Source organism: Hydra vulgaris, chromosome 07 (genome assembly GCF_038396675.1).
Source record: "Hydra vulgaris chromosome 07, alternate assembly HydraT2T_AEP".
Taxonomy (NCBI): Eukaryota; Metazoa; Cnidaria; class Hydrozoa; order Anthoathecata; family Hydridae; genus Hydra; species Hydra vulgaris.
The window spans coordinates 21,445,001-21,471,154 of record NC_088926.1 but is presented as its reverse complement, the minus strand read 5'-3'; the positions used below and the strand labels follow the sequence as shown (position 1 = coordinate 21,471,154).

At 25.8% G+C, this 26,154-nt stretch overlaps 1 long non-coding RNA gene across 1 annotated transcript in view; it reads left to right on the top strand.

The window, feature by feature from the left end:
- The first annotated feature begins 614 nt into the window (after positions 1-614).
- The window catches only part of LOC136082127 (uncharacterized), a 29,635-nt gene continuing 4,095 nt past the window's right edge, over positions 615-26,154 (top strand). The window contains exons 1-3 of the long non-coding RNA XR_010639411.1: positions 615-720; positions 822-913; positions 22,042-22,068. This is a non-coding gene — a long non-coding RNA (uncharacterized LOC136082127). The remainder of the gene's footprint in view (positions 721-821; positions 914-22,041; positions 22,069-26,154) is intronic.

Sequence of the window (26,154 nt, the reverse complement as noted above, 5' to 3'; positions counted from 1 at the left end):
TATGTTATAAATGCCACTATTTTAACTAAATGAACAAACAAAACTTTAGAATTTTGGCTATATCATCATAATATATATAGTTTACATATAATAAAGTTTTGGCAAAAAAGTTTTTTTTAAGAAAACAATGTTCTAAATTTATTTCTGCATCATTTGGTACCTAATTGATGCTTGTAGCTTATTTTATTTTGCATATATGATAATTTTTACTTTTTTAACCCATAAAAATGTCAAACTTTATGAATTTTAAGACTTAAACCAAAGTGGGTTGGCTAAAACTTGTATATATATATATATAAATAAATATATATTTAAATATATATATATATATATATAAATATATATATATATATATATATATATATATATATATATATATATATATATATATATATATATATATATATATATACATGTATATTTATATATATATATATATATATATATTTATACATGTATATATATATATATATATATATATATATATATATATATATGTATGTATATATATATATATATATATATATATATGTATATATATATATACATATATGCATATATATATATATATATATATATATATATATATATGCACACATACTGAATAATTTTAGGGATAAAGGCTGTTTGAGAACAATGATTTTGTATGCAATATTTGGTGTGGTTGGAATTGGTCACATGGAATTATTACTTTATTTGCTGCTACTTCTGCAGAGTTTGGTAATAATGAAACCGTATGCTAGTTTTTAAAAGTTAGCAACATGAATAGCTTAAAGCATTGTGAAAACAAAATATATTTTATTTTCTTTTTAAACAATTAGAGGGGTTATCAATGAGTAGTTCACACATCGGTTTGCTTCTTATGTTTTGTGCAGTTATTGATATTGTTGGAAGTGTTACCATTTCCCCAAAGGTCAGTAAAATAAATCACAAATACAACCTTCGGAAACAGGTTAGCAATGAGTTATCAACCTTAAAATATTTTTGGTCAAGATCCGGTTGACACAAAACTTTTTTATGACAACATAGAAACAAGATTTATTAAAGTTTGCTAACCTGAGACACTTTTAGGTTGACAGTTAGGATTGCATTGCCGAATGCAGAGATTATTTCCGAAGGCTGAATGTATGTTTGTGTATTAATTTCAATTTAATTTTATGAAGTAATATTTGTTTACTTTCCTTAAGAATCTAACCAACTATTTTAACTTATTATTGCCAATTAGGCGTTAGTATAATAACTATAAGCTTATAAAACATCTTGTTATAAGCAATATATAACATAATACTTTCTAAATTTTATATATACAATCTGAAATTTAACTATTTTAACTTGTATTTGGCATTTAAACGAAACTATAATTTTCATTACAAGCAATATAAAACATATAAAAATCATATTTTATTAGTTTTATATTTATAATGTGAAATATCTCTCGAATGTTTTTCTTGTAAATGTCTCTTCTGTAATTTATTATATTCATAAACAGAAAAATAATAGCTGTTGCTTAAGTTATAAGACAAACTTTGAATTAATATTTCAAGCTAATTAAACAATGAATTGAAACGTTTGACCTTTATGCTTAAAACACGTTCATTCCTTTTCTGGTAAAAAATTGAAATTGGGATTTAGATTCGGTGTAGATCAGCAATTGATTTTCTATTTTAAAAGCAGAATATTAAAAAATTTTGACAGAAAAAGTGTTAATCAAACTCTATATAAAATCACTTCTGGTCATCAATGATAAATATACTTTCATTTTGCTGGTGATATGTCTGAAAATTCTGGATATGACACAGAAACAACCAAAAAGTGTTTGCTCTGTGGGAAATAAGAAATTTTTCAATTTTTATAACCTGTTATAAAAAAATTTTTCACTGGATTAGTTAAAAGGCAAAGCAGATTCTAGTTTCAAAAACAGAAATTACACAAAAAAAAATTAACATTAAATGTGACACTCTGGCTACATTACTTAAGTTTTTTCATAATATAAGCTGATTTTTGTACCATCATTGACGGAAAGTTTTCTCAAGACCATATGATCACTTTAGGGCAGCAAAACAGCTACACTGGCAAGAATATAGCTGTACAAATTTATAGGATAACTGTATATGGTCGTTATATTTTCACCTCAATTTTCTAAACTCTCTCTATAAAGTACTCTTAAATTCAAATAAGAAGTCACTTGCACTGCTTCATGGATTGTATAGAGGTTTTGATGATTTTAATAAAGTTTTTGCCCACAAAGCTGCAGGTGTTTAACTTTTTTTCAGATTCTAATTCAAGCGAAAACATTAATAGAAAAATACTAGTTTCAAAACTAAATAAGTTGGATTTTCCAACAATTGATCAGAAATTATCAAAAATTAAAATGACTAAAATCTTCTTCATACTATTATAAATCGAAAGATGTTCTACGAATATAGCGCATTAAATGCAGAGAAACAGAGCAAAGATAGGTTGTTTTGCAAAAAATGCTCAGAGCATTCTGAGAAACATTGTTTGTACAAATATGCATCATGTAATCATCAAGTTATAATATTTCGAAAGTATTTCTTTGCTTGAAAAATTATTTTCTTCGTCACATGTTTGTAATTTTTATAGACTTTAAAAACTAAAAAACTTTAAAATTCAGACGGCAACTTAAAGTTTTTTAAATATCAATTAAAAACTCTCAAAAACAACTTTTGATACGAAAACAAATAAATTATCTTGAGTCGTTTTTTCTTTACGTAAAGTATAGTATGGTCCTAATCATATTTTTCTCTAGTGAGTACAAAAATATTGGCAAGTTTAGTAAATTGAAATATGTTGAAATAAAATCTGCAATAAAATAAAAATTAAAACTATAACTAAAACTAAAAGTGTTTGATTAGAATAAAAATATAGATTTGGCTCATTGTTTTATTATTTGAATCACTGAAATGCTCTTATTGCTTTATTAAGCTCATTCTTTAAAAAAGTTTATCATCTAATCTCACCTTTACATACACTAGTTAGGTAGCATTTGTAATTAAATACATACTTCAATCTCCACTGCCAGGACAACATCAGTACATACATTGATTCATTAAAGGAGTATGTTTAACTTCTGGACCTTTTTTTTTTCCTAAAACACATATATTACATTTAAAGATTTCAGAAATTGATAAAAATCTACTCTTTACAACCTAAAAAGAATTTTAAAGCAAAAAAAAAAAAAACTGTAAGATACTGTTTTAGTTTTTTTTTTCAAAAAGCATAGCAAGTATGTTGATTAGACGTATTGTTTTTGCTAAACAGGCATGCAAAAATTTTAAATTTAGCAAAATTTTAAAAACTAAAACCGTAATTATTTATGTAATAATGCCCCTTTTTTAACATGTACGTGTATACAAATTTATTTACATGCGTATACGATTTCTATATTTGGTAATTGAAATAAAAACAATAAAAACTCTTTCAAACTTTTGAAAGAAATTTATTTACTCTTGCAGTTTATCTCTTTTAAAAAGACTGTTTGTAAAAGACTGGTCTTGATCAAAGTTCAATTGCTTAATATTTTGGTTTGTTGTGTCGGTGGAAAGTTCTGAAACATTGCCATGAGATTAGAGCCTTACTTAATGCTAATTTTGTTTGCAAAAATTTAGAAGCAAAATCACAATCACAAATAGATTGGCAACTAAATAACACAGATATGACCAAAGATTTGTTTGACATGAAAGACAAACAGCTAGCAATTATAGCTGATGATACTTATTTATTCTGTGAAAAGGTCAAATAATTTTTTACAACAAAAGCTCTACAATGGGCAAAAAAACAAGCGTTTACTTAAGCCTTTTACAGTATGCAAATGGTTTTTTTTATTGATGTTTATTGACCTTTTATTGCAACTATCAATGACTCAACTATTTTAAGTGGATATTTTAAAAACCAAAAACGATATAAGAAAACTAGTTCAGTCCAACGATTTATTACTTTTAGAGGTTTTAGAGATATCATTGATGAATTGAAAACTACAAATAAAGTTATTACCAAGATGCTAACTTGTTCTAAAAGTCAGTTAACTAGTTTTCAAGCTAACCAAACTAGGTTTGTTACAATATACAGGTGGGTTGTTGGGGTTGTTAATCGTACATTTGAATAATCTTTCTAATCTTTGTAAAAATTAAGTTATACAATACTTACTCATATAATGACTAATGGCAGAACAAATGCTCATTTGATGAACTGTTTTCATTTAAAGTATATATCTAATGAATAATACGGTTATTAATTTAAAAACTGAATTAAAATTATACATTTAGAATACAAAAAGCAAAAGTAAAAAGCAATTTGAATTAAACGACTTATTAGATATAAATGATTTCTTAACATATTCTATTATGAAATGTGAAAAGACGTTTGGTAGCTATAAGAATAATAAAGTTACTGTTATCTAGCGGAACATTTAAGCAAAAATGAAAAAGGCATTATTTTGATTGATAAAAACATTAATCAAATTTAAAACTATAAATTGATTTACGCTGAAATTTAAACAAGACATTCAAGCGCTATTAAGTAAAGGCTATTCATTAAATATTTGCCTAACGTCTATAGTCTATAATCAGTATGGTCTTCGACACGTAAGTGTTTTTCTGGTATAAAAACTTGTGGCTATTTTAATCACATGGCTAGCATTATACTTTATTTGCGTTGGAAAAATATTTGGAAAAACTTCCAAGTCCAGGCTCAAGGCTAAAGTTTTTATTGCAAAGCGAAAACAAACTAAAATGCGAATTTGAAAAATAAAAGTAGAGCAGAATAAAACTTTAAAACGAGATATGTCAATGAGTTTTACACAACCGACTCATAAATCTCCAATAAAAAAAATCTAATGTAGAATTCAATATAACTAATTGTGAAATAAGTAATTCTCTAAATTAGTACAAAGCCTGTAAAAATAATGAATAAATCAATTTTGAGATTATTTTCAAAGCATTTACCAAAATGAAGTGGTTGTATTTAGTTAAATAAAGACAACTTTAAAATGAATAGAGATTAATTTCACTATGTCAATTATATCAAAGTATTATCATTTAAAACAATTGCTTAATTGATTTCTTTTTGTTGGCTATTTGGTGCTCATCTTTATTGTCATAAAACATTACAAATGTATTACAAGAGAACATACAAGATGTAAAAATGCAAATAGCATACTTGATATACTTTCCCTTATTGAAAGTTGTAAAAGGAATAGAATAAAAACTTTATCGATTTTTTTTGTTATGCGAATAAAACTAAATGATTTATAAACTTTCAGCACTCTTGATACAAAATGCAATGCGTTTAGCCGTTTTTTATTAAATTTTCAAACAATTAAATTTATTTTTTCAACTTGTAGCAAAATTATTTGTCCAAACATCAATAAGTATATCTCAATAAAAAATGCAGAGAAGTTAACAAATTCAATTATTAAGTTGAGTAAATTATGTAAAATCTACCTTAGTGATTCTACTGCAAAGTTATTTATAATTCGTTTTGTTTATTAGAAAGGGGGGTTTCTAGAAGATGAAGATGAACTAAATATAAATGATATCCGATTTTTATTTATATGTTATTGATAAATGTGTTTCAGTTTTATATGTTGTACAATGTTAAATAATGATACAAACCACTATTATCAATATTTAGATTAAAATTAAATAATTCTATAGATCAATACTTTTATTAAAAAAGGTGAATTTTGATTTGTAGTTGATTTAAGCAATCATGAAAAAAAAAACTTAATATATCTAATTTTGCTTATACTAATATTTTAAAAATGAACACCCAGATGCCCATTTACGTCGGCCCTACGTCAAAAAAAAGTCATTCTGAGTCTGTTGTAAAATAATGTTCACTAAGATTATTGTCATATCAACTATTTTTATTTCGAACTGGAAACTTTTCTCTTGCATTGTCATTTTCACTCTCATAAAAATTGTTGTCATAACAAACACTTTAACAATTATTAGAAACATTACTAGATTACAAATTAATTTTCTGATCACAAAAATTAAACAAAATGAAAAGAATAAACCATTATAATTGTTTTAGCAGATTTCCAGTAGAGATTCTATGTAACATTTTTTAGCGTTTTATTGGAGTTTTGCTCATGGGTTACTTAGTGGACCATTAGTAGCATTCCCATAAAAAGGCAAGCCGATAACTTTCCAATATGTTATTAGTTTTTAGTCATCGGCCAGACACTTTTGTTGGCTTCCACTAATGGTCCACTAAGTAATTGAGCAAAACTACAGTGATCCACTCAAAGTGACTATATAGGTCCACTGAAATTCCACTTTAGAATGTTTGCTGGTAATGTATTTAGTTGTCAAACATTATTTTTCGATATTAATACTATTTAATTCTATATATTTGTTTCTATTACAATATTAATGATATTATTAAAAAAAAACAAAAAAACCTTAAACCATTCAATCATTAGACAGTAAGTTACTTAAAGTTCTGTAAAGATAATTTAAATTCAAATCAACAGATGCTTAAATCAGTTTAGATATTGCAATTAAAATAATATTACTATATAATAGTAGACTTTTAACTATTTTGACCTAGAAGAATATATCTTTTAAAATAAAATAAAAGTATTAGAGTATAAAATGTAGTCTCGATGCAAGATATGGTAACTTTATAAAAGCCTTATAGCACAATTATGTAGATTTTCCTGCAATCAATGCTTCTAAGGATATGGCAACTGCACTATTTTACTCCAGACCCTCATGTAAATGGTGGTACCCTAAAGTTCTTGATAAATTATAATCTAAAACAATGATTATATACTTTTTTACAAGTTATATAAACACTTAAAGTATACATTTTTGTTGTATTTTGTACATGAAAAATTATTTTAATAATAGTTTTATTTCAAATAAGAAACCTGTACTTTTAAAATTTAGTTTAAAAATCTTGGAATGTTTTTTCATAAAATTATTATCGGAAATTTAAATATAGTGGTAGTTAGAGTATAATTACTAGTTTCAAATAAGCACAAAAATGGAAATGATGTATTCTGAACTTGTGCTCTGTAAAGAACAATTTGTGCGATTTCTTTTCACAAAAATTTCTTGATTCGATTTTTTTTGGTTTCTTTATTACCACTTTTTAATTTGATTGGACCATTCTGAGTTCTAAAGACCTCATCTTCTAATGTGTATTTCAATATGCTTGTGCTTTAAAATACTACCTTCACAACTTCTTTCCATAACTTTGAAAATTATTAGCTTACAAATTTAACCAAATAATTTTGCTATTTTGCAAATGATACCTTCATAATTTTTTAGCATAACTTTGAAAATAACTTAAAAATTTAACCAAATAATTTCGTTATTTTGAATGAAAATGTTTGATGATACTTCAATAATGTAATTATTAACTACAAATAGATAACTAAATAGTTATTAACTACATAAGTAAACCCTTATTTTAAAGAAAAAGTATATACTACATATGTAATAATATACAAATCTTAACATGTTTGTATCATGTTTTTATGATTTAATGTTATATCCAGAAATACTCTTGATTACTTCAAATTTACAGCAATAAAATCTAAATAAATACACTCATATATATATACATATATATATATATATATACATATATATATATATATATATATATATACATATAAATATATATATTTATATATATATATATATTTATTTATATATAAATATATATATATATATATATATATATATATATATATATATATATATATATATATATATGTATATATATATATATATATATATACATACATACATACAAAAAAAGAGTAACATAAATTGAGAAAACAAATTATATATAATTGATAATAGTTTTATATGAAAATGCATCAGTTATTGTTATCATTATCATCTTCCTCGTCATCATTCCTTCCTCCTGCATAATGATTCCCTTTCTTATATTAACCATGACATTAAAATAACTTCAATATTTTAAACATTCAAGGCACTTTTTTAAGGCACATTTTCATTGAGTTTTTAGGCAGTTTTAAAAGATATTTTATTGTGCTTTTTAGGAGTTTTTATTGCGCTTTTAAGAAGTCTTTACTGCGCATTTACAGAGTTTTAATCAAGTATTTAAGGAAATGCGTGGCTGCTTTCATGGAGTTTTAATTTTAGTCACATAGATTTAACTATTAAATTAGGTTTTTTGCTTTTGTTTTTCAGGTTATATTAGATATGAAACATAAAAGCAACAAGTTTAAATTTTCTTTAATTTTAAAACTGCTATATTTTTTTAATATTTTATGTGTTCGGTTGAGGGTTAGAAGCAATTTTTACTTAACTAGCAAAAAGTAATACTCGTAACACGGGCTATGGTCGGTGTGTTAGATAAGTAATTTATAGTGGCTGTTTTCCACAATTTAACGTTGCCAAATCTTAACTTATACCCTTTTAGAAAAACGCTTTCAAATTGAAAAAATTAATCCATCTGTAAAGTTAATATAAAAAGTATGAGGAGGTAAAATAATTTACCAATTATTTAACATTGTTTGAGTAATTTACAACTGACATAAGTCATATCAGTGTAAGGCAGAACCATTTTCCGCGACATTGTTAAGATCAACACAATAGGTTTTTAGGTAGTGACACAAAATGACAACATGCTTTAAATTGATGAAAAAGCAAAACTAAGTTCTGGTAATATTTTTTATAACATGAACTTTAATTAATTATTAAGATTAATATGAAATTAACTTATATTATACAGGAATTATTAATTTTTTGGTATCCCCTTGATTAGTTTTTCTATGAAAAAGAAAATCGTTATCTTAAAAAACGTTAAATGCACACAACTAAATAAATTTATTAAAAAAAAATTAAGTTTATTATAAATAACTAAGTAATTAAGTACAAATACGTTTCAAAAAAAAAAAATTTAATTTACAATTAAACATGTGTATAACAAATTTTAAAAAATATGTAAACTTTGATCTTTTATATTGCATTAATGCGTCATATGACAAACCTAAAATAAAAATTGTAACAGATAAGTAGACAGAAAAAAAAAAGATAAGAATATTGGAAAACAATTTACCTGCTTTTTGGCAATCTGTTGTCATACTTTAGTTTGTGTCATGATGCAGCTTGTCGGTGTTGTTTTATGACGTTATTTCATGTTGGCTTTTAGTAAACTTTAGTTTAATTTAAAAGACATCACAATAGTTTTTGAATATTTTAATTAAAAAGCAAAATAACAAATGCTTCAAGGAGCCAAACTATAAATATTAATGATAAAAAAACCAAATTGAGATAAATAAATTGCATTTATATAGCTAAATATATTGCCTTGGCTTATTGTAAATTTTAAAAGCAGTGAGTTCAACAAATTAAACTACTAGTAAGTTATTATTAACAATAGAATGTAGCATCATTATACTATGATAATTGGATAATGAATCTATTTAACTATATTTTAGTTTAGTTAGTTAAAAAACAAATAAAATTTTGATTTAAAAAGACCAAAATAAATCAAATATACAACAACAGATTAATATTAAAAAAAAAAATTACAAGTTAAAAAATACAATTCAAATATAAAAAAAAATCATCGAGGCCCTCGATGATTTTTTTTATATTTGAATATATAAAAAAATCATTGAGGTTTTAACAGCAATAACTTTTGTAGTGCTCAAATGTTTACGAATCTAAAATCACTAAAGTTTTCAAATGTTAGAGACTCTAAACTTACAAATAGAAGTAAATAATAAAAATTATAAATATTTGGAACTTTATTTAATCAAAATATAAAGCATATTCTCACCGATTCCACAGGTAACAGAAGACGGTGCTAAAAACATTAAAAAAAAAAAATTGAAAAGGATTAAACATGTGAAAAATTTTATTTTAATAAAAATCTGAGTAAAACGCAAACAGAAAAAAGGTAACTGAAGCTAAAATAAACTAAAAATAAGCAAATATAGTTATAAACTAAACCAAAACTAAAAACTAAATCTTAATATCTGTACCTTTTAGGAGAAATGTCAGTTGTCTAGTTTTTTATGAAAATAAGTTATGTATAAGACCTTTTTAGTTTTTTCAGTATATGCATAGGTATAAAGACTGTTGTCCTATGACAATTTGAAATAAGGTTAGGTCAATATAAAAGGTCTGGTGTCCCCGAAATGTTCAAAGAAAAACCTGTCTGTTGTCCAGAAATGATTTTTCACTTTTTTTATCTAACTTTTTTTTTGTCAAAATTATATTTCATGTGTCTTAAGACAAATTAAATAAAATACGAAAAAATTAAATAAATTTAACCATCAAGAATAAGCTAATTAAGACAAATTACTTTACTATTTCCACTCTCCTGAACAATTTCTAAAATGTGACAACCGACGTTTGACTTCTGAGGTACAGATATAAATGCTTCATTTATTTAACTATACTAATCATAAAATTTATACTTAATTTTTGTTCAAACTCTCGTAGAAAAAAAGTTAAAATATCACATGGACCGTGAATCATGCTAGTTTTAACAACGTGGTAAAGATCACAGTTAACAATTGGATCTGGAATTTCTGGAGATATTAAATTATTGATATCATGTGCTGTTTTAAACTCATGATCATATGAAAAGTCATGTAAAATATGAACAAATGGCAAACAACGCTTTTAAAATTCAATAACCTGAACATGTGTTACAACTTTGTCAAATACACCGTGCTTAAAAATGTCTTTCAGAAGAATATTTACTTAAAGTTTAAAAACTCGAGTAACCAAGTCAGGTCTATCATTTGCTGTCTGAACTGGATACAAATTTTCATTTATCTCGCGCCACTTTGGGTTGCAAGTGAAAGTAATAAAAAGATCTGGTTTACGATACTTTTTAATTATAGCCATAACATGTTCAAAGTTTTTTTTTAAAGCTCTAGGACTTTCTACATAAGCTAATGGTAAAACTGCAACACACCCTCGTCTAACATAAGATCATTTTCAAGGTTGTTTACATGTTTGTGTATAACATTATGCTGCTCGCTTCTCAGTTTGTTTTGGTTATTTCTGATGAAAATAAGGCACTGGCCTTCATTTTTAACATAAGCATCAACAGCATATTTCTAAAACAGTTTTTTTCCATAAAAGAGTAAAGAAAAAAATTGTCATACTGACACTTTATAATTGTAATACTGAGATAATGTAACATGATTTCTAACCAATGTAGCACGTTCAGGGTTGCGAAGCAATTGATTATGCCGACCAGCATCACCTCTTGGAAAAAAGCAGAGGATAAACCATAGGATCTGAGTTGGCAGACATATTTGATATAGTTTTGAGACAATGACCTCTTGGATAAATAACAACTTACCTGGAAGCAGGTGGTGCACAATCTTCACCAACTAATACAACTGCAGGTTTGTTATGTGAAGGGAGAGTATAGCGACGCCTATCTTGTCCTTCAAGTAAAGACTATTTTACAAATGACACTGAGCGACCTTCTATAGCTGCTCAATGAATTTCTTTATCTTCCACTTCAGCCAAGTTTTTAAATGCAAGGGCAAATAGGTTCTCCTCACTAACATTAGTTTCCAATCGAAACATTAAATCATTTTGCAAAGATCATTACCACATTGTTGCATTCTAAAATTTACTGCTACAAATGGATCATAGATGTACAGTTGACAATATGTCGGCAGATCATATTGATTTGTCCTAAGACTACCTTTACGATGAAAAACTTGACCACATATTCTAAAACATGGCGGCACATGATTCATAGGTTGAACTACATTAGCTTTAAATGAAGCAAAAGAAAGACAGGTATTATAATTTCTAATAAATTTAAAAAACCTCAGATTGGCATTTATCTGCACACTTTTCATTAAATAAATATTTTAAATCTTGTGGAAAAGGTAACGTTTGCGACAAAACTACCTTTTCATTATAACGACATACAAAATGCGTTTCTTCAGGAGATTTCTTAGTACCGCAATGCTGACAAATAAAATTCATTTCTCCTAAATAATTATAATCTAGAATAGTATTACTACTTGCAATACAATGCATTCTTTTGTATCTAGCAGCATTTCTAGCATTTTGTTGATTATTAATTTTATCTCGCCTAAGCCTATCTCTTTCATTTCTGCGACAATTATTTTCAACTCGCATAACCAAGCTCTCCTCATTTGGATTCGAATTATTTACTGCTTGACAAGCAGCATTTCTAGTATTTTGTTGATTATTAATTTCATCTCGCCTAAGCCTAACATTTCTGCGACGATTAAATTGCCTATTAATATTTTCATTTTTTAAACTAATATCTGCTTCTGGCGTAATATCATCCATATAAACTTCATTTTTAAATGAAAGTAGTAACGAAAAATCTTAAACAAATCTCGAAGATTGTAATCTTTCCTACATAATTTTAGAAAATAATTTATGCTGATACATCATGATTCCAAAATATTTATAGCTAAGTCATGTAGTAAAATGTGCTAAAGACAAAAAATAAAATTGAGATAAAACAAATTGTATATATAGCATAATAATTTGTCTTGACTTTTAGTGAATAATTAAAAGCAGTGATTTTAAATAAAAAAATTACCTATTAATCAATTTTATCAATTGACACTAACGTTAAGGTACGTCAATTATCTTTCAACTCAAAGCATTACAAAAATACATTATCACAGCAACAATACACAGCAATAGCACACATCATACGTTAATATAATATGCATACAACACAACTTAAGTAACAATACATTCATATATAACAGAACATAAGTAGCATTAAAATACACTATAATGTATTTTGAAAATAATTAACAAAAAAGGCTTGAAAATACCCAGACCTAAAGCAATAACAGTTTGACACTAAACACTGCCGTGTAACCCTCTGCAATAAATACATCATTGGCTGGCAAGGTTGACAAATCGTGGTGTACATGTTTACCAAATCACAGCACTTTGAAAACACAAAAATAACATAATATAAACATATGTACCAACTATAAACACAATATATATATATATATATATATATATATATAAAAAAACAGAAAAAAAAAACTTGAATTAGATTTTTTTTAAACATTTTTAAAAATGAAAATGCTTCATTTTAAAGGAAATTGCTTTAGTACTTCGTCGGGAAGCCCTTAGCATTGATTACTGCTTAAGAGTGCACCAGCTTCATAATCACATTAATTTTAATTTTTCCCCATTCTTGTTTCAGAGAATTCAATAAATAATTTTAAATTTATCGATTAATGAGCTTACATAGACATTCAATAGAAATAAGGTGAAGACTTTGCTAAGGCTATTCAATTAATCGAATTTCTTTGGTTTTGAAAAAGTTTTTCACAAGGGTTGAAGTGTGCTTGGGGTCATTGTCCTGCTAACACATCCTTCCTTGAGGCATTTTGTCTTTAACATGTGGTAGCATAACATTCTTAAGTATACAAAAATATGTACAAAGTACATATTTTTGTCCATTTTGCCATAAATCAAATGGATAGGACCGATACAATCTTTATTCAAGTTAGCCCAGTTCATAACGTTTCGACTTCTGTGCTTTACTGTTGGTAGCTGGTATTTAGGATCAATTTTATGGCCTTTTTGTCGACGAACTTATCTATTATTATCAGATCAAAATAACATAAACTTAAATTCATTAGTAAAACGTACTTTCACTCACTATTTTCTTGCCCAATTCAAATGTTCATTTGCAAATCTTAGGCGGGCTTTTCAATTCTTTTTGTAAATAAAAAGTTTCTTGGTAGGAGGTCTTCCAAATAGATTTGCAGACCTCAAAAGACGTTTGATTGTGTCAACACTACATTTCACATTATGAAGTTCTTTAATTTCAGCTTTTACCAAGACAGCATTTTGCGTGGAACATTCTTCAGGGATCGAGGATGGATATTTCAGCAGGACAATGACCCAAAGCACACTTCAACCCCTGTGAAAATCTTTCTTAAAATCAAAGAAATTCGATTAATCGAATAGCCTTAGCAAAGTCTTGACCTTAATACTATTGAATGTCTATGAAAGCTCATTGGTCGATAAATTTTATGTCGAAATTCAACAAATGAACGTGATTTATTGAATTCTCTGAAACAAGAATGGGGAAAAATCAAAATTATTGTGATTATGAAGCTGGTGGACTCGATGCCTTGTCACTCTCAATCAGTAATCAATGCTAAGGGCTATATATATATATATATATATATATATATATATATGTATATATACATATATATGTGTGTGTGTGTGTGTATATTTAACCTTATATTACCATATTAAAACACATTTATAACACCAATGTATAACACATAGTAACACGTACACAATTAGTAAAAAAACACTTTACATTTTTATAAAAACACATTGATAATAAAACTATAAGGCATATATATTCCCACATTCACATATTTATCAAATAAGCATATATGCGAACAATAAACATGTGCAAACAAAAATTTTAAAAACGACGCGAGAAAATTAAAAAAGATTCAAAAACAAAAACCTTTATTATTATTTTTTTATATATAAAAGAACTGTAATCCTCATAACAAAATTTAACTTTTACATACAATAACATGTGACATATCATGTCAGTGTTGGCACAAAATTTTAATTTACTTTTTTAAAATTTCTAAAAATGAACAAAAATAGTTAATAGCAGCACACAGTAATTTATAAGTGGTAATGACTATTTTTATGGAAATAGCATTAATATAACTTTTTTGTAGCAAAAAAATATATAGGCATTATCCATTCGCCTATTTTCCTTCTAAAAAATAAAACACATGCTTAATAAAAACTAAACTGCTAAAAACATAAAGCAAACAAAAAAATTAAAACAAAAAAAATGTGAACGATTTAAAAAATTAAAAGAAGTGATCCTTTCACTGTATATTTAATAAAAATGTTATATGTAAATTGCTTGACTATTTTCTGTACTTACTTTAATTATAGTATGATCTTAACAATAATTTTTTATCTAAATATAATTTATTATGTAATATTTGGAAACTAATAAATAATAAATAAATGCCAAAAGGTAAAAAGTTTTAATTCGCTTGTGAGGTCTTTCTCCAATGACCACGTCCATTTTGAGAATATATATATATATATATATATATATATATATATATATATATATATATATATATATATATATATATATATATATATATATATATATATATATATATATATATATATATATATATATATATATATATATTTATTATTTAGGTACCGCAAGAAGACCTAACGGTCTTATCACAGAGCACCGCAGAAGTTTAAGTTTGCGTTTAACTAGTTAACCTTCTTTACCGTGATGCGATTATATGTCTAGAGTTCGTTCCGTATCTGGAAGTAAATATGATATAAAGATTTTTTTTCTAAATAAAAAATCTTAAACAATTGATATAAAAATATCATGTAAAGCATTAACTTCCCTATCTATCAACAAAAGTCAAAGAAAAAAAAAATCATTTTTCAATAACTTAAAATTAAGCAAACCACATTTTCTCGTTTTTCTCTAAAAGCTTCTAACTTATCGAACAAACAGAAATCTTTATTATGCTGACTAAAGATTTTTTTTGCTACATAATTTTCCATTGGGCACGCATTGTCCGACGTTTGTTGGACGTATCACGGACGTTTAGACGACCGTAAAACGTTTTTCGAAATTTCCATGGAACGACACCTGCCCTCTGGGTTATTGAATGTTTCTTTCTCTTTTTTTTTTTCTTTTGGTAATAGTTAAATACTTTCATTTTGTATATAATATATTTATATCATTTGCTTATATAAGACTTTATTATTTAGAATAACAAATCTCCATATTATATTAAGATCATGAAAAAAACTTTACTTCAATAATAAATTTAAACTTCAAAATATTACCTGCAAGATTAGACTAAATGGACGCTTAAATAAACAATAAACAGGTAAATATCTGAAGAATTGAAAATAAAGTTAACAAAATAAAAGTCAGCTTAAATTTCCAAGAAGAAAAAGCGAGGGATGAATTTGTTCTTATTAAAACAAAATATGAAAATAAAGTTTTCATGTTATTGACTTAGAGAATCGCTCGAGACGTAACAACTTCGCATTGATGGCATAAAAGAGCCCCCTGAAGAAAACTGGAGTGATTGTGAGAAAACCGTAAAAGACATTTTTAAAATAAAACTAAATATTTTAGGTGAAGTAGCAGTGGAACGAGCGCACCAAGCCGGTGCAGTTAAAGATAATAATACACCAAGATCAAGCGTTTTACAGCTTTTAAATTATCAAGATAAAAATAAAAAAGTAAGCTTAGTGAATAAACTTTAAAGAACAGGTATTTATATTAACAAAGATTATGCAAACCAAACGATGTTAGAAAGAAAGAAGCTTTGGAAAGAAATTAAAAGATGACGTAACGAAGGTTGCGTTACCGTTTTTTGCAGAAAATTTTCAGTAATTAAATTTGATAGAGTTTATTGGAGAGATTTAAGAAAGTACATACGCGAAGTTTTATTAAGCAAAGCGCGCTATATTCTGCGAATCATGCAGAATAAAATCAAGTTTAGAAATTACAAATTATTATCATCTGAAAGAAAAACTAACAAAAGGGGAGGTGGGATTATAACTTACACTAAGAATGATCAAGTTACAAGATATGATCTTTCGATCTCAGATGAAAATAATGAGGTTTTTATAATTGAAATAATTAGCAACAAATCAAAAAGCAATCTGGTCTCCACATGTTACCGGCCACCTGAAGGTATTATTTTCAATTTTTTCAATCATTTAAGACAATTTTTTGATAAAAAACAACAATGAGCAAAAAAAAATATTCTGTATTGGGGACATAAATATAGATAGTTTACAATATGAAAAATGTTTAGTATTAACATATCAAACTTTTATTGATGAAATGCTTTAAAATTACATATTCCCAATAGTTAACAAACCAACCCGAATAACCACAACTTTAACCACTGCAATAGACAATACATTAACTTATTCAATCTTTGATACATCTCTAAAAGCTGTAGTAATAAAGACAGATATATCTGATCATTTTCCTATTTTCTTCTTCTTGACACAAAATATAAAATCTATTAATAGTTGGAAAATTAAAACTTATAAAAGAAAAATCAACAAATTTGCTATTTAACAATTAAAAGACTCGCTGTTGGCAGAAAAGTGAGACAAGGAATACCACGAATGCATTCTTGGACACACTTACTCTGCTTATAATAAATTTGAAAAATTTTTCCTAAAAAACAAAAATATGCACTTCCCAATTAATGTAAAATGAATAAAGAAAAATTATAATCCAAAACAAAAAAATTATATTAAATACTTAAAAAATAGAAATAAGGTAAGCCTAAATGTTTACAAACAGTGTAAAAACTTGTTTGAGAAAATCAAAAAAGAACAAAGAAAAGCTGTTACTCAAATAAAATAAAAAACACAAATGGTAATATAAAAAAAAACTTGGGATATCATGAAAGAAACAATCGGGATAAAAACCTGCAAAATAAGTAGTTTACCTGCTCAATTTGTCATTGATAATAAAGATTATGACAATAATAATGCAATATCAGGAAAATTTAACAGTTTTTTGTCAACATAGACTCAAATCTAGCTTAAAAAGTTCATCGTCCAAACAACTCATTTGAAACTTATCTAACTAGTGTCAACAAGGAATTAATATTTAAAGAGCTAAAAGTTGATTAACTCAAAATGAAATAGAATCTCTTAAAATAAATTAGACCACAGGTATAGATGATATTTGCAGTAATATTGTTGTTAATGTCGTTTTGAAATTTTTAAATAAAAAATAATTCCGCTTTCAAGCACAGCACTCAACAGAACGTGCAATTTTAGATTTAGTTAATAGCATCAGTGATTCTTTTAATAAAAAGCAATTTGTATTAAGAACTTTTATAGACCTATCCAAAGCACTTGACCCAATTAATCATGATATCTTACTAATAAAATGGCAAAATACAAAATAAAAAATACCAGCTTAGATTGGTTTAAAAGTTATCTGTGCAACAGACAACGATGTCTAATTTCGAACGATAAAAAATGTTCAATTTTACTAAAAATAAAGTGCCGAGTTCTCCAAGGATTCATTCTTGGTCCTCTTTCATTTTTAATTTATCTTAACATTTTTCCACAATATAAAACAAAATAGCGGACATGCTACCATTAATAAAAAGTGATAATACAAACATCGCATGAGCTCAAACTATTAAGTTTTATGGGATAGTTATTGACGAAACGATTTCTTAGAAAGCCCATATTAAAAAATTAAATACAAAAACATCAAAAAGTATCGGTATGCTTTACAAAGTCAATCCTATACTTTCTTAGGAAAATCTAAAAGTTCTCTGCTTTTCTTATATAGAAAGTTGTCTAACATATGCTAATATTGCCTTGGGTAGTATAAATAAATCTAAACTAAATTCTCTATATATACACTAAAAACACGCATCAAAATTAATTTATAATAAAAACAAATTCAATCATGCCAATCCTTTACTTAAAAACTTCAATGCTCTAAATATCTTTCAAATTAACATCTATCAAAAATAAGGTCGGACTTACTCCAACTCATTTTACTAATAACTTGTTTTAAACCGACGTCAACAGATATATCACAAAATTTCACTTTGCCCATAAAAAAAAAAATTTTGAGATTATTAATTGTCTACCGTGACACCTATTTATACAACAAACACTGTGGGTTGCATAAATATAAGTCAGTTGATTTTTGGTATGATTTTTTTATGTTTTTTCAAAATTTAAAGCTAACAAAAACGTGAGTAAATTAAATTTTTTTTATATTTTATTAACAGTGGTTTTATAAACAAAATAAGAAAAAAAAAAATTTTCAAAAAAAATATTTATGTTTTTTTTATGACAGCTAGCCAAGGCATGACCGTAATGTTCTTCCAATCAAGCCACTCTTAACCGAGATTGCAGAGTGAGCCGTTGCGCCATCGTACTGAAAAATCCATTGATGTTATCTTCTGTTAAAAGCAGAGCTTTTTTTTCACTGTTGGCAAAAGTTTACTTTTGAGGGTCTCTTTGTACTTGTACTGGTCGATTCTGCCGTTATAAATGTTGCATGACCCTGTTCCTTTATGGGAGAAACATCCCCATATTCCAACTAATCCTCCTCCGCTTTTTATCTTTGGTACACAAAATGCTCTTTGAAATTTTCACCAGCCATTCTCTTGATGATTAATTTTGACTTGCGATTTACCACCTTAAAATTGGATTCGTTGCTGAAAATGACTTTGGCCCAGTATTCTACAGACCAGTGAAGTCTTTCTCTACACCACTTTATTCATTTTAGAATCTGAGAAACGCAAAAGTGGTTTTTGAGCAGCGACATAGCAATATAAGCCTTTCATATTTAGGCATTTTCGTACAGTCCATCTACTAACACTAACGTTACCAGGCGTATTTGTGAAATTTTAGGGTTTTATCAAATCTTTCAATAGAGATAACTTTGGTCTCTTGAAGTTAGCTTTAAACGCCTACCAAGCCTTGGCAAATCTTAGACATCATTATGTAGCTCGTGGTTTTTCAACGTTGTTTGTACACATTTAAGCGAAACATTGCACATACGAGCTATTTTTCGTTGACTTTTTGTTTTATCTTTTATCAGACCTACAATTTGCCATCGCATCTTCTGAAACAGCTTCTGAAACACCATCATACCATCTGAAACAGCTTATCTGCCCATTTTTGTCTTTTTACTTTACCAAATAATTACCAATGCGAATAATTCAAGATATAAAAATGATAATTTTATTTTATTTTCGAAAGAACGTTTATATAGGTCGAAAAAAATCAAACACCTAATTTTAGATTGCTCGGATAACATTTTCGTTGAGATATTTCAACTTAAGTCGTCAAATTTTAGTTGACTCTATATTTTTGCAACATTAGAAATATAGGTATGTTCTAATTAAATTAAAAATTACTCAAGACTGGTTAACCTAACGAGTTCCAATTATATAACATTCGATAGAGAATCAATTAATTAAGACATTTAATACGCTTTTAATCGTAATAACTAATTGGTTTTAAAGATAATTGTGAAAAAAAAAAAAAATTTCACACAAACAAAGTAGTGACTCTATATTTATTCAACCCACTGTAATACCGCAAAATATAGAGCTTACTAAATTCGATAATCTTATTACCCAGAAGAAAAAACTAAAAGATTTTATAATTAACAAAACCAATCTCATCGATATGTATTAAATATAAAAAAAACAATTAGTATAATAAAGTAAAATAAACACAATTTTAACTATAAAAATAAATAAAAAAGATATAAAAACAATAATAAAAAAAAAAAGATTAAATATAGTTAGCAACTATACATAGTAAGATATTACTGAACAGTTAACATCAAAAAGTGAAACTGTGTTCTATAAATTTACTTTTCAAATTTTTAGTTTATTTTGTATTTTAAAGGTTCTCGATGAAAAGACTTTTCTTAATGTTTTGCGAGTTTCCTTACAACTACATAATACTTTTCCAATATATTAATATATAATTTCAATGACAACGACAAGCAAGTCCCTAGTAGCCCTGCGGTGTGACAGGCTTTCGTATATTTTTTAAATGCATGGGTAAACTACTTACATTATGAACTACAAATTTTAAAATTTATTATTTTAACTCAAACGCGCATGCGTAAAACAGCATTGTTGACGGTCTTTACATATTGTAATTATATGTGGTGGACTTTTATATAAACTGGAGACATGTAAATATTATTTGTTTTTGAAATATATAATAATAATTAAAGTAAAAAATGAAAAAAAAAGAAATGTACTTCAGAATAATTTTTTCTATTGTTTTGAAACTTAAGTTATAAGTAAAAAATTTACTAAGAAAACATAATTCATAAAAAAAATTTTAAATGTCTTCTCCTAAAGTCTTTCTTTTTTAAATCGCTTTATCTCAAAACTTGGGAATGCAGGGCTAGAACAAAATAAATCTAATGTCGCGATTTAATAATAATAAATGAAATAAGTTTAAAAACAATTTTTTTTGTTTAAATTTCGCCTCCCTAAGGTCGAGAGGACCACTACAGTCAAGGAGACTATGTATTGTGGTTATAAACCTTTCTTAACCCTTAACTACAAAACATGAATCTTGAAGAACAAGGCATCTGCATGGAGAAACAAGTTGAGCGCAGTACTAATATGGACTTGATGTGGATCAAACTCAGAACTTCTTGTTTATGTATTATACGCATTTATATATATAGTTTAAAAATAAAAGAAAAAAGATTTTGAATATCCAAAAAAAATTACAACTTGATGAAAAATTTATGTTTTTAAAAAAACGTTTTACGTGAAAAAAAGTTTTTCACTTTAGAAATAATTAGTTTAACTTTTTTAATCTTTTTTGTACATAAAATTAAATTATCCTGTGTAAATATCGATAAATAATAAATAATGCAATGAAATCAGTATTTTTATTTGTTACCTGATTATCGATTTACATTTGGCATATTCTTGGAGGATTACTTGTGGCTTGCCTAGGTGTAATACTGCTGCTGATGGGTCATAGTTTAATAGAAGTGTGAAGATAAAGTAGAGAAAAAACCATAAAAAATTAATAGCAAAATAAGAAACATAAATGTAAAAGAAAGAATAAAAGTGAATAATAATTAACAAAGAATTATTATATCCTATAAAATTGCGAGTTTTTAGAAATATGATATTTTGTTGATGATTGTCTCTATACCCAATTGCTGACTATACACAAATGTTTACAGTTATCGGCATTACCCAAAAGTTGCCAGTTGTTATGTATCACTAATAAAATTATTAACAAAGTTATCTCTATCATACTATCTTAATTATCTCTATCATGCTATTTCAATTATCTCTATCGTACTATCTTAATTATTTTTATCATACTCAATTATGTTATTTTTATTATATTATAAGTAGTATAGAATATTGTTATATTAAGTATACAATGCTATCTATTCAATATTATTTTTTATTATAAATATTTTTATTTGTAGATTGTTCAAAAAGTTGGCGCTAAAAAGGTAAAGAACACCTTTCTTTGACAGTCTTTTTCAGACAATCTTTCTTTGTTAAATAACTTTAATAGAAATTTTATATAACAAGAATTACATAAATAGTTTTAAAGTTTAATGATTTATATGTAAGCTATGCTTTACGCACGATAGTTTAACCATGGGGGCAATAGACACGATACCCACAATAGTGTAACCATGACAACACAATACACACGATTACACACAATAGTGTAAACATGGAAGTTTAATTTATGTTAGCCCAGACGGATGGCTTAAGTGAGGCAGAAATTGCATCAATGCTGAGATTGAATTACAAATCCAGGAAAACTTTTTATCTTTTATTTTGTTTTTTGTCGTATTTTTTTAATTTTCCTTTTCAACTCTTTTTCTTAAAAAGTTTTCTAAAGCTTATTATATTGTTGTCAAGTTAAGTTATCATTTCGTTATTAAATTATCATTCCGTATTATCTCACTGTATAATCTATCTGTTATAACATGTTAGAGCAGCCACGATTAGTACCACGCAAGGGTAGAGGAGTTGTTTCAATGTTGAGAGGTTTGTGTTTTGATGCCAGCTCTGGCCGACATTGGCAAAGATAAAGGTGTGCTTCTAATTTAAATGCTCGTCAACTGAACTCTGCAACAAAACCGTAAGGGCTTTAAAGAGCTGTTTATTAGCTAGATTTAACAATTTAGACAGGTTTAAAAAAACTAAACTTTACTAATATTTTACCACATATTTCACCAAAGCCATTATATTATTCCTAACGTTGATACTAAATTAATAAGTTTTTATGTTTTTGTTTTTCACACAGCCAAGTCGGTTCAAGAATCCTTCAAGGAGAGTGAAGTTAATTTTTTAAAACTGCCATCCTAATTACATGACTTGAAGCCCATTGATCATATAAAAAAACACATGTTTGCATTAATTTAGTCAATATTAGGCTGTGTAGATAAAAAAAAAACCTTTTAAAAAACATAAAGTTTTCTTCAAATATTGTTTGAAAAGTGATACTTTTCAAAACTTTAACGCTCTATGTGAATTTTTAAACTCATCAAAATCCTTACTTATGATAAAAATAAAACACATATATAAATTAATCAGTATTTGTTCAACGTAATGAGAACTTCAAGCTTTCCGTAAATTAAATAAAATCCTGAAAGCTTTATATTCTTTTTGCATTTGAAACTGTTTTCATTCGTTTTCAAAATCTATTGGCAAACTATGTTTTAAAGCAAATAGATTTTAAAAACAAATGTATTCAATGTAGTCTTCAACTTTAATGAAGAAGTTAAGTTTTTTTTATATCTTTATAGCCATTGAGGTTTATATAACAAAGTCTTGTATCATCTAATTTCTTGAAAAGCACTATATGCATGTATATATGTAAACGTATATATATATGTATGTAAATATATAAATAAATATATATATATATATATACATATATATATATATATATATATATATATATATATATATATATATATATATATATATATATATATATATAGATATAGATATATATGTATATGTATACATATATATATATATATATATATACATATATATATGTATATATATAAATATATATATTTATATATATATATATATATACATATATATATATATATATATATATATATATATATATATATATATATATATATATATATATATATATATATGTATATATATATATATATATATATATATATATATATATATATATATATGTATATATATATATATGTATATATACGTATATATACATATATATATATACCTATATATACAGATATATAATTATATAAATATATATATATATATATATAAATATATATATATATATATATATATATACATATATATATATATATATATATATATATATATATATATATATATATATATATATATATATATATATATATATATATATATATTTATATATATATATAAATATATATATATATATATATATATATAACCTTTGAAAGTCATTTTTTTGTTATACGTTAAAAAATGGGTAGAATTCAATAAATACGGATGAGTGTAAACTTTTTTTAAAATGTATATATATTTTTTTAATAAAATATAATTATTTCGATATTTCGCTGATCTATCGTGATCAGCGTCATCAGGTATAAGAAATAAAATAGTTACAAAGAAATCGTTATAGTAAAAACGAACCGTTAAAAAAAGATAAGACTAAAAAGCAAAAATATAATACAAAAAATTTCCTCAAGTAACTGTCGTCAGTAGATTTTATTAAAAAATTGCCCCCAGGTTTTAGTTGTTACGTTATCACCGTCATCCCGATTGAGAACCACATTACCATTTCTTAACTCCAGTCGAACCCTAGCTTTGCTTATTTCGAGTGACTCTCTGATTTTCCGAGTTCGATAGTCTGGGGCTACAGATGATGTTTTTGGGGTGCAACCAATCAAACTTTATATGGCATGTTTTGAAATGTTCAGTTGCACCCAAACTGGACCATTTTTCTTTTGAGCTGTTTTTCTGGTATTAACTAAAAAGAAGGTTATATCTCGATATAACCTTCTTTTTAGTTTCAACAATGTATATCGAACCGCATAAACATTTTAGCTGGTATAGGCCAGGGTTTGTATTTAGTAGTAGTATAGTTTTATTGTTGAAAAAATATTTTTTAGATTGGGAGATGATGTGAAAATAACCTTTATGTTTTGTTTTCGATAATCTTTACGAAGATTTGGACCAACAACTGGTATCCAAGGTAGTTTTATAAAGGGTTGGGTATCTAATGGTTGACATTTGGTGTTTTTTTAACCGTTTTTTGAATAGTCTATAGTAATATTATTTAGAATGTTCTTGTCGTGGTGATTTTTAACAATTATGTCTATTAGAAAGTTAATTTCTTTTTGAAGTTGTTTTTGAGACCAAATTCTTTTTGCACGACTTAAAAATCCTTTGAAAACGCCAATAATAATGTTAGGAATAATGTTCGAGTTAGGTTTAAGTTAAATATATATATATATATATATATATATATATATATATATATATATATATATATATATATATATATATATATATATATATATATATATATATATATATATATATGTATGTATATATATATATATATATATATATATATATATATATATATATATATATATATATATGTATATATTTATATATATATATATATACATATACATATATATATATATATATACATATATATATATATATATATATATATATATATATATATATATATATATGTATGTATATATATATATATATATATATATATATATATAAATATATATATATTTATATATTATATATATATATATATACATATACATATATATATATATATATATATATATATATATATATATATATATATATATATATATATATATATATATATATATATATATATATATATATATATATATATATATATATATATGTAAAAGTTTCATTTGATATAGTCAATTTATATCCATCCATACCCATTGACGAAGCAATTTGATAATGGGTATGAATGAATATAAATTGGCGTTCAATACATCTCCAAATCACCTTATTTTTAGTTTCATTGGTGAAACTAAAAAGAAGGTGATATGGAGATGTATCGAACACCAGAAAAACAGCTTAAAAGAAAAATGGTCCAGTTTGGGTGCAACTGAACATTCCAAAACATGCCATATAAAGTTTGATTGGTTGCACCCCAAAAACATTATCTGTAGCCCCAGAATATCAAACTCGGAAAATCAGAGAGTCACTCGAAATAAGCAAAGCTAGGGTTCGACAGGAGTTAAGAAATGGTGATGTGGTTCTTAATCGGGATGACGGTGATAACGTGACAACTCAAACCTTGGGGCCATTTTTAAATAAAATCTGCTGACGTCAGTTATTTTAGAAAACTTTTTGTATTATATTTTGGCTCTTTAGTGTTATCTTTTTTTATCGGTTTGTTTTTAGTATAACGATTTCTTTGTATATATTTTATTTATTATACCTGATGACGCTGATCACGATAGATCAGCGAAATATCGAACTAATTATATATTAATTCAAATATGTATATATAT